Below are 12,097 nucleotides of genomic sequence, written 5' to 3'. Positions count from 1 at the left end.
TTGATTGAATTCACCCATCAAAAGACAAAGAGTGGATGGAAGGATGAAGAAACAAGACTCAACTATATGCTGCCTCCAGGAGACACATCTCAGCTGTAAAGGCAAACATAGATTAAAAGTGAAGAGAAGGAAGATTATACTCTAACCATAAAAGCAAATATCAGCCAAAAGAAAGTGGTGTAGCCATACTCATATCAGGCAAAAGAGATTTCAAGCCAAAAAAGGAAAAAAGAGACAAATATGGATAGTATATAATAATAAAGGGGATATTTCATCAAGAAGACATAACAGTGAATAATATATATGTACCTAACATAAGAACACCAAAATATATAAAGTGATTATTAATAGGCTAAAAGGGATACATTGACAGCAACACAATAATAGTATGGAAATTTAAGACCCCACTTATATCAATGGATAGATCATCCAGACAGAAAGTCAACAAGGAAATTGCAACCTTAAATAAAACATTAGATCAGATGGCTTTGATAGATTTTTACAGAATATTCCATCCAAATGCAGCAGAATACACATTCTTATGAAGTGCAAATGGAACTTCCTCAAGTATAGTCCATATGCTGAGAAACAAAACAAAATAAATTTAAGAAGGTTGAAATCTTACCAAGAACGTTTTCTGATCACAATGGTATGAAACCAGAAATCCACTACAAAAAGAAAACTGAAAAAAAGTAACAAATATGTGGAGACTGAAATACATGCTGCTGAACAGCTATTAGGTCAACAAATAAATCAAAAGAGAAAAAAATATGCAAAGAAAAATAACAAATGAAAATATGACATGCCAAAACTATGGAACATAACAGAAGCAGTACCAAGAAGGAAGTTTATAACAATGCAGACCAACTCAAAAAATAAGAAAAATCTCAAACAAACAATCTCATCTTACAGCTAAAGGAAGTAGAAAAATAAGAAAAAAAGAAGCCCAAAGTCAATAGAAGGAAAGAAATAATAAAGATCAAAGTGGAAATAAGTGAAATAGAGACTGAAAAGATAATAGAAAGAGGAATGAAACTAAAAGCTGGTTCTTAGAAAAGGTAAACAAAGTTGAAAAACCTTTAGATAGACTTACTGAAAAAAATAGAGAAGGCTCTGACAAAATCAGAAGTAAAAGAGGAGAAATGAAAATGAATATCACAGAAATACAAAGAATTATAAAATAATATGATGAGTATCTATACACTAACAAATTGAACAACCTAAGGGCCAGAAGTTTTCATGAGTGAAATTTACCAAACATTTAAAGAAAAATTAACACCTAACCTCCTTAAAATATTCCAAAAAATTGAAGAAGTAGGAAAGCTTCCAAATTCATTCTATGAGGCCAGCATCACTCTGATACCAAACCCAGGCAAGGACAACAAAAAAAAAGAAAATTGCAGGCCAATATCTCTGATAAGCATAGATGCAAAAATCCTCAATGAAATATTAGCAAACTAAATATGACAATATATTAAAAGGATAACACACCATGATCACATGGGATTTAATCCAGGAATGCAGGGATGGCTGAATTTCCACAAATTAATCAACATGATACAGGACATTAACAAAATTAAAAGTAAAAATCATATGATTATGTCAATAGACACAGAAAAACCTTTGACAAGATTCAACACCCCATTATGATTAAAAACTCTCAATAAAATATGTATAAAGGGAGGATATCTCAACATAATAAAGGCCGTATATGACAGACCCACAGTTAACATCATACTCAATAATGAAAAACTGAAAGCTATCTCTTCAAGATCAGAAACAAGACAACAATGCCTACTTTTGTCTGTCTTATTCAACATAGTATTGGAAGTCCTACTCATACTAATTAAGCAAGAAAAAGAAATAAAAGATAACCAAGTTGGAAAGGGAGAAGTAAAACTATCACTAGTTACAGATGACATGATTTTATTTATAGAAAACCCTAAAGATAATGCCAAAAGTGATTAGAAATAATAAATGAATACAGTAAAGTTGCAGGGTACAAAGTAAATATACACAAATCAATTGAGTTTCCATACACTAAGAATGAACTAGCAGAAAGATAAATTAAAAAAAAAATCTCATTTACAATCACAAGCAAAAGAAAAGAAAAGAATAAAATAACCAGGAACAAATGAAACCAAAGAAGTGAAAAGTCTCTATACTGAAATCTGCAAGACTTCTTTGAAAGAAATTGAAGAAGACACAAAGAAACAGAAAGATATTCCATGTTCATTGATTGAAAGAACTAACATTGTCAAAATGTCCTTATTACCCAAAGCAATCTACAGATCCAATGCAAACACTATAAAAATCCCACTAACATTTTTACAGAAAAAGAACAATAAATTCTAATATAAATTTGGAGTGGCAAAAGACCTCAAATATCCAAAGCAATCCTGAGAAGAAAAGAACAAAGCTGGAGGCATCACACTACCTGACTTCAAAATATATTACAAAATTATAGTAACCAAAACAGCATGGTACCAGCAGAAAAACTGTTACATAGACCAATGTAACATAATTGAAATCCCAGAAATAAACCCATGCTTATATGGATAATAAATTTACTCTAAAGGAGAAAAATATACAACAGAAAATGATTATCTATTTGAAATCATACACAAACCCCAATGCCCCTGTCTTTTGAAGCAGCAGGTTTTGCTTTAAGCTCTGGGGCCTTCCCTAAGTTCCAAAATGTCTTGCTCAAATATTAATGATCAGAGGAATGCAGAGACAAAGAAAAGCAGGTGGGGAGGAGAATTTGTATCAATTTAAACAATAGATCAGCCATATAGCAGTCACAGAACTTTTAGTCCCTCCCTGAAGGACATAGATTACATACATTCCTAAGTTGTTTTACAGAAACCAGACTCCACCAGATGAAAACTGCTGACCACAAATAAGTAGATCCCAGACTGATTGGAACGAGGTTTGTGACTGAGATCCTTGAAACATCATCCTGTTACCTCACAGTCAACCAGTCAGAGAATTGTGCATGAGCAGATCATACAACCCATAAAGCTCTCCCTCACACTGTCTTTAAAAACTTTTCCCTGAAAGCCATCAGAGAGTTCAGGTCTTTTGCATATGAGCTGTCCATTATCCTTGCTTGATGCTCTGTAGTGAATGCTATACTTCCTTCACTACAAACCAGTGTCAGTGGATTAGCTTTTCAGTGTGTCAGGTGAGCCGACCAGAATTCAGTTGAGTAACAATTTTGGTGACCCATATGTCCTTGGCCTAATTAGTAGAACCTAAAACTAAAAGGTAAAAAAGAAAAAGGAAACACAGCCCTTTTAAACTCAAGTGAGTTAACTTATTCCCACTGTTATTTATAAACTAACAAGATTTATATTGAAATACCTGATTCATGACTGAAGTTTAAAATGAAGCTGTAAGATTTATGGTTCTGTCTTTATGTAAAAATTAAATTATATATGAGCTTTATTTAATTGGCTAAAAAGAAAATAAGTGCTTACAAGTTAATATTTCTGAATACAGAAGAAATTAACCAAAAGTTTTAAAAGGATCATATGATCTAGGACTAATTATGTAATGAATGAAAACAAGTTTGTTTGTTGGTTTTATTAATATAGACATGTCTTTTTAAAATTTGTATTGGAGTATAGTTGATTTAAAATGTTGTGCTAGTTTCAGGTGTACAGCAAACTGCAACAGTTATATATATGCATATATCCACTAATTTTTAGATTATTTTTCCATATAAGCCATTACAGAATATTGAATATAGTTCCCTGTGCTATACAATAAGTCCTTATTAGTTATCTATTTTATATACAGTATTGTATATATATCAATCCCAATCTCTCTATTGATCCTGTCCCCTTCCGCTTACCCACAGTAACCAAAAGTTTGTTTTCTACATCTGTAACTATATTCCAGATTTATAGATAAGGTTATTTGTACCCTTTTTTGGATTACACATATAAGTGATATCATATGATATTTGTCTTTCTCTGTCTGACTTCCTTCACTCAGTATGACAATCTCTAGGTCCATCCATGTTGCTGCAGATGGCATTATTTCATTAATTTTTATGGCTGAGTAATATTCCATTGTAAATATGTACCACATTTTCTTTATCCACTCCTCTGTCGATGGACATTTAGGTTGCTTCCATGTTCTGGCTATTGTAAATAGTGCTGCAATGAACATTGGGGTGCATATATTGTTTCTAATTATGTTTTTCTCTGGATATATGCCCAGGAGTGGAATTGCAGGCTTATACGGTAGGTCTATGTTTAGTTTTTTAAGGAACATCCATACTGTTCTCCATAGTGGTTGTACCAATTTACATTGCCACAAACAGTGTGAGAGGGTTCCCTTTTCTCCACACCCTCTCCAGAATTTACTGTTTGTAGAATTTTGATGATGGCCATTCTGACAAGTGTGAGGTAATAACTCATCTTAGTTTGATTTGCATTTCTCTAATAATTAGTGATGTTGAGGATCTTTTCAGATGCTTTTTGGCCACCCATATGTCTTCACATCTATTTAGATTTTCTGCCTATTTTTTCTTTTTTTTTTGATAGTGAGCTGCATGAGCTGTTTCTATATTTTGGAGATTAATTGCTTGTCAGTTGCTTAATTTGCAAATATTTTCTCCCATTCTGAAGGTGGTCTTTTCATTTTGTTTATGGTTTCCTTTGGTGTGCAAAAGCTTTTAAGTTTAATTATATCCCATTTATTTATTTGTGTTTTTATTTTCATTACTCTAGGAGGTGTATCATAAAAGATCTTGCTGCAATTTTTGTACGAGTGTGTTCCGCCTATGTTTTCCTCAAAGGGTTTTATAATATCCAGACTTCCATTTGCCTCTTTAATCCATTTTAAGCTTATTTTTGTGTATGGCATTAGGGAGTGTTCTAATTTCATTCTTGTACATGTAGCTGTCCAGTTTTCCCAGCACCACTTTTGAAGAGACTGTCCTTCTCTATTGTATGTTTTGGCCTCCTTTGTCATAGATTGACTGTCCTTCTCTATTGTATGCTCTGGCTTCCTTTGTCATAGATTCAGTGACCATAGGTGTATGGGTTTATCTCTGGATTTTCTATCCTGTTCCATTTATATAAATTTCTCTTTTTTGTGCCAGTGCTATACTGTTTTGATTACTGTAGTTTTGGGGTATTGTCTGAATCAGGGAGCCTGATTCTTCCAGCTCCGTTTTTCTTTCCCAAGATTGCTTTGGTTATTCAGGATCTTTTGTGTTTCCATACAAATTGTAAAACTTTTTGTTCTAGTTCTGTGAAAAATGTCATTGATGATATGATAGGGGTTACAATGAATCTGTAGATTCCTTTGGGCAGTATAGTCATTTTGACAATATTGATTCTTCCAATCCAAGAATATGGTATATCTCTCCATCTGTTTGTGTCATCTTTGACTTCTTTCATCAGTACCTTATAGTTTTCTGAGTACAGGTATTTTGCCTCCTTATTTAGGTTTATTCCTAGGTATTTTATTCTTTTTGATGTGATGTGATGGTAAATGGAACTGTTTCCTTAAATTCTCTTTCTGATCTTTCACTACTAGTGTATAAGAATGCAAGAGATTTCTGTGTATTAATTTTGTATCCTGCAACTTTGACAAATTCATTGATGAGCTCTAGTAGTCTTCTGGTAACATCTTAAGATTTTCTATGTATAGTTTCATGTCATCTGCAAACAGTGACAGTTTTACTTTTTTCCAGTGTGGATTCCTTCTATATCTTTTTCTTCTCTGGTTGCTCTGGCTAGGAATTCTAAAGCTATGTTGAATAAGAGTGGCGGGAGTGGATATCCTTGTCTTGTTCTCATCTTAGAGGAAATGCTTTCAGTTTTTCCCTGTTGAGAATGATATTAGCCATGGGTTTGTCACACATTGTCTTTATTATGTTGAAGTAGGTTCCCTCCATGCACACTTTCTGGAGAGCTTTTATAATAAATGGGTGTTGAATTCTTTCAACTCTTTTTATGCACCTAGTGATATGATTATATGGATTTTATTCTTCACTTTGTTAATATGGTGTATTACATGGATTGATTTGCATATACTGAATAATCCTTGCATCTCTGGGATAAACCCTCTTGATCATGGTGTGTGATCATTTTAATATGTTGTTGGATTTGGTTTGCTAGTATTTTGGTGAGAATTTTTGCATCTATGTTCATCGTTGATATTCCATTTTTGTGATATCTTTGTCTAGTTTTGGTATCAGCGTGATGGTGGCCTTGTAGAATGGGCTAGGGAGTGTTCCTTCCTTTGCAATATTTTGAAGATTTTCAGAATCTTCAAAAAGGTGTTAACTCTTCCCTATATGTTTAATAGAATTCACCTGTGAAGCTACCTGGTCCTGTACTTTTGTTTGTTGTAAGTTTTAAAATCACAGCTTCAATTTCAGTACTTGTGATTCATCTGTTCATATATTCTATTTCTTCCTGGTTCATTTTTGGAAGGTTGTACCTTTCTAGGAATTTGTCCATTTCCTCTAGGTTGTCCATTTTATTGGTGTATACTTGCTTGCAGTAGCCTCTTAAGATCCTTTGTATTTCTGTGGTTTCCATTGTAACTTCTCCTTTCTCATTTCTAACTGCATTGACTCGAGCCCTCTCCCTTTTTTTCTTGATGAGCCTGGCTAAAAGTTTATCAATCTTGTTTGTCTTTTCAAAGAACCAGATTTTAGTTTCATTGATTTTCCTATTGTTTTCTTCATCTCTAATTCATTTATTTCTGCTCTGATCTTTATGATTTATTTCCTTCTACTAACTTTCAGTTTTGTTTGTTCTTGTTTCTCTAGTTGCATTGGGTGTAAGGTTAGGTTGTTTATTTGAGATTTTTCTTCTTTCCTGAGGTAAGATTGTGTTGCTATAAACTCCCTCTTAGAACTGCTTCTGCTGTATCTCATAGGTTTTGGATCATAATGTTTTCATTGTCATTTGTCTCTAAGTATGTTTGGATTTCCTCTTTGATTTCCTCAGTGATCTATTGGTTTTTTAGTAACATATTGTTCAACCTCCATGTGTTTGTGGTTTTTTACAGTTCTTTTCCTGTAATTGATTTCTTATATTATAGCATTATGGTTGGAAAAGATGACTGATATGATTTCAATTTTCTTAGCACATTATTGACCTGAGATATATTAATATTTCTTTTGTTACCCGAACGTTATTGACCCGGCATGTATCAATACGTTTTTAGAGAGTGAAACAATTAACATTACTGTGTGAAGTTGCTAGAACTTAAAATTGATCAAAGGTTCATTATACAACTTATGATTGTCATTATCATTCACATGTTGCTCCTTTAGGTTTTTGTTCCAATATTATGTATATTATAAACAAAAGTTTATTACTGTAAATTTTTATAAAATGGCATATCGTGAAATTTTGAGTGAAAAAGTATTTTTCGGTGAATTTTATGTGGATACTTTCTCTGATTATCCATGTGACATATATACTAATGTCTCAGAAGATGATAGTTCTTTAGAATATAGTTCTGATTCAAATGATGTAAATATTAGACCAACAAAAAGACAAAAAACCTTGGTGATTGACTCTGATACAAAAAGTGAAAATGAAACTCATGTTGCTGGAGAATGCTCTTTTGCTTCTACAGAAGAGTGGCTTGAAGATATTTCACGAAAATTAGAAGACTTTACAGGTGTGTCAGGTGTGACTCTTGAATGTAATAACCTGCAAAATGTTAGGGAAATAACAGAATTAATTTTTGGTAACACCTTTTTCGAGTAGGTCACTTGTCAAACAAACTTGTATCACCAACAGAATGAATAATCATATAAAAAGTATGATAAGGCTTTAAAATGGACTGATGTAACCAATAGTGGCATGAAGAAGTTTCTTGGATTAATAATTTTGATGGGACAAAAAAGAAACTCACACTGAAAAGAATATTGGTCGACTGATCCCTTACTTGAAATAACTATCTTTCCAAAGATTACGATGAAAAGAAAGTTCAAGAAATAATGACATTTCTTCACTTTAATGATAACTTGGAAACTCCACTTCCTGCAGACAGAATTTCAAAAGTTAAACCTCTTTTGGATAATTTTCTACCAAAATTTCAATTGATGTATATACCCAAACGAGAGCTATCACTTGATGAGGAAATGATAAAGTGGAGAGGATGACTCAGATTCAAAACCTATAATCCCAGAAAACTTACAAAATATGGAATTTTGGTCAGGATGGTTAGCGAAAATGAAACTGGATGTGTATGCAACCTTGAGATTTACACAGGTGAAGGAAAGAAACTGCAAGAAACAATATTATCGGTACTACAACCTTATCTTTGTTCATCTCACCATAGTTACCAAGATAATTTTTACAACAGTGTGTCCACATCTGAAATATTGTTGAAAAATAAAACCAGAGTTTGTGGGATTATAAGAGAGAATCATGGTCTACCAAACCACTTAAAGGAGAAATCTAAAAATCTGCAGAGGGGAAAAAAAACATTCTTATAGAAGGGAGAAGTGATTCTTCTTATGTGGAAAGAGAAGAGGCTAGTCTGCATGGTGGCAATTATTCATGATGCCTATATAGCATCTACAGGAAAGGAAGAAAGGAGGACTGGCTGTCAGATAACTAAGCCCACTTGTATATTAGAGTATAACAAATATATGAAAGGAGTTGATATATTCAGTCAATATCTGCAAACTTTGATATCCTCCAGAAAACTCGAAAATGGTATAAGAAAGTGGGTTTCTGAGTAATTGCAGTTCATTCAATGTGGTTACAAATTTTTGTAGCAATAATGCACAGAATAAAATGACTTACAAGCAATTTTTGTTAGAAATAGCTAGAGAATGGGTAACTGACCATTCTGGAGAATGTAGTGGTAATCCCACACCTGGTCTTTCTTGTGGCATTTCTAAAAGACACCCCTGCAAAGATCTACTTTGTCGACTATCAAAATAAAAGAACATATTCTAGAGGAAATAATACCCACAGGACTAAAAAGAATAAATGGTGCAAGAAAGTGTAGAATCTACTCTTCCAGGGGAAAGCACAGTGAAACACGGTGTATTTTTAAATAGATTTTCTGTTCCCCTGAAGAGAGGTGCCTGCTATACTGCCTATCACACTCTAACGAAATGTTAGAATGCTTTAGTAAGACATGTACAAAGTTTCAAATAAATACATTAAGTGCAAAAAAATTGTTGATATTTATTCAAAAGTGGGTGTTTCAATATTCATTAACATTAAAAAGTCACTGGCCACAGGCATTAGTTTCTGCAAAAATCGCCTGGTCAAAAATGTGTTAAATTTACCGAGGCTTGATTTGTGACACAAGATGTGATTTCACCTGGAGACTGTTTTGTGTGCACTTGAGAAGTGTATTCTTCTGCTTTTGGGTGGAATGTTTCCTAAACTTCAATTAAGTCTAAGGTCTAACGTGTCATTTAAGGCTTGTGTTTCCTTGTTAATTTTCTGTCTGGATGATCTGTCCATTGGTGTAAGTGGGGTGTTAAAGTCCCCCACTATTATTGTATTACTTTTGCTTTCCCTTTTATCGCTGTTAACATTTGCCTTATATATATATTATATATATATATAATATATATATATATTGAGGTGCTTATATATTGATCTGTCCATTGGTGTAAGTGGGGTGCTAAAGTCTCCCACTGTTATTGTTTTACTTTTGATTTCCCTTTTATGGCTGTTAACATTTGCCATATATATATATACTGAGGTGCTTATATATTGAGGTGCTCTTATATTGGGTGCATGTATATTTACAATTGTTATATCTTCTTCTTTGATTGATCCCTGATCATTATGTAGCATCCTTCTTTGTCTCTTGTAATAGTCTTTATTTTATTTATTTATTTGTTTGTTTGTTTTAATTTATTATTATTATTATTTATATATATATTTTTTGCAGTACGTGGGCCTCTCACTGTTGTGGCCTCTCCCGTCGCGGAGCACAGGTTCCGGACGCGCAGGCTCAGCAGCCATGGCTCACGGGCCTAGCCGTTCCACGGCATGTGGGATACTCCCGGAGTGGGGCACGAGCCCGTGTCCCTTGCATTGGCAGGCGGACTCTCAACCACTGCGCCACCAGGGAAGCCCAATAGTCTTTATTTTAAAATCTATTTTGTCTGATACAAGTACTGCTACTCTAGCTTTCTTTTGATTTCCATTTGCATGGAATATCTTTTTCCATCCCCTCACTTTCATTCTGTGTCCCTAGGTCTGAAGTGGGTCTCTTGTAGACAGCATTTTTCTTTTGGTGTGTGTGTGTATCTATTGTAGTTTTTTGGCTTGCATTTCCCATGAGGATTTGATATAGCAGTTTATATATATATATATATATACAGTGTTTTTTTAAGTTGCTGGTCTCTTAATTTCAAATGCAATTCCCATTTCTTGCATTTGCATGTTCCTTTTCTCACAGTTGCTGGTTTTGATATCATATTTTTGTATGGATGATTTCCTGCTTTTACTGTATGTTTGCTTTTACCAGAGAGTTCTCCAATTTGTGATTTTATTGTTTGTAGTCATGGCTTTTTTTTTTCCCTACCTAAAGAAGTTTCTTTAGCATTTGCTGTAAAGCTGGTTTGGAGGTGCTGTATTCTCTTAGCTTTTGCTTGTCTGTAAAGCTTTTGGTTTCTCCATTGAATCTGAATGAAAGCCTTGCTGGGTAGTGTGTTCTTGGTTGTAGGCTTTTCCCTTTTCATCATTTTAAATATATCATGCCACTCCAGAAGGCCTGCAGAGTTTCTGCTGAAAAATCAGCTGATAACCTTATGGGGATCCCCTTGTATGTTATTTCTTGCTTTTCCCTTGTTGCTTTTAATATTTTCTTTATATTTAATTTTTGTTAGTTTGATTAATATGTGTTCGGCATGTTCCTCCTTGGGTTTATCTTGTATGGGACTCTCTGCACTTCCTGGAATTGGATGACTATTTCTTTCCCAATTTAGGGAAGTTTTTGACTATAATCTCTTGAAATATTTTCTCAGGCAATTTCTCTTTCTCTTCTTCTTCTGGGACCCCTATAATTAGAATGTTGATTCATTTAATGTGGTCCCAGAGGTCTCTGAAACTGTCCTCATTTATTTTCATTCTTTTTTCTTTATTCTGTTCTGCAGAAGTGATTTCCACCATTCCATCTTCCAGCTCACTTATCCATTCTTCTGCCTCAGTTATTCTGCTATTGATTCCGTCCAGTGTATTTTTCATTTCCCAGTTACTGTGTTATTCATCTCTGTTTTTGTTCTTTTGTTCTTCTAAATCTTTGTTAAACATTTCTTATCTTCTCACTCTGAGCCTCCATACTTTTTCTGAGATTTTGGATCATCTTTACTGTAATTATTCTGAATTCTGTTTCAGGTAGATTGCCTATCTCCTCTTCATTTAGTTCTTCTTATACGTTTTTATCTAGCTCCTTCATCTGCAACATACTTCTCTGTCATTTCATTTTGTCTAACTTATTTGTTTGTGGTCCCTTTTCCACAGGCTGAATGATCAGAGCTCCTCTTGTTTTTGTGTCTGCTCCCTGGGGTGTGAGGTTGATCTAGGGACCTCTGCAGGCTTCTTGGTGGGAGGGACTGATGCCGCCCTCTTGTGGGTGGAGCTGGGTCTTGTCCCTCTGATGGGCAAGACCATGTCAAGGTTTGTGTTTTGGGGTGTCTGTGAGCTTAATACTACTTTAGACAGCCTGTCTGCTAATGGGTGTGTGTGTGTTTCTATCTTGGTTGTTTGGCCTGAGGCACTCCAGCACTGGAGCCTGCAGGTTGTTGGGTGGCGCTGGGTCTTGCCTCTGAAATGTGGACCTCTGGGAGAGCTCCCTGGGGCCTCTGCTACCAGTGTCCTTTTTGCCACAGCAAGCTATAGTCAACCTTTGCCTCTTCATGAGACCCTCCAAGAGCTCTGAGTAGGTGTAGCCCAGGTTCTTATGGAGTTACTCCTCTGTGTTGGGACCCAGTGCACATGAGACATTGTGTGTGCCCTCCACTGTTTAGCCCTGTAGAGATCCTGCAATCCAGCTCCACTGGCTTTCAAGGCTAAATGCTTTGGACACTCTTCCTCCCAATGCCAGACCCTCAGACTGTCTTGGTGAGGGACTA

This window comes from Monodon monoceros, unplaced genomic scaffold (genome assembly GCF_005190385.1).
Source record: "Monodon monoceros isolate NGI ecotype Baffin Bay Population unplaced genomic scaffold, NGI_Narwhal_1 Super_Scaffold_22, whole genome shotgun sequence".
In the NCBI taxonomy this organism is placed as follows: domain Eukaryota; kingdom Metazoa; phylum Chordata; class Mammalia; order Artiodactyla; family Monodontidae; genus Monodon; species Monodon monoceros.
Note: the sequence above shows the minus strand (reverse complement) of the source record.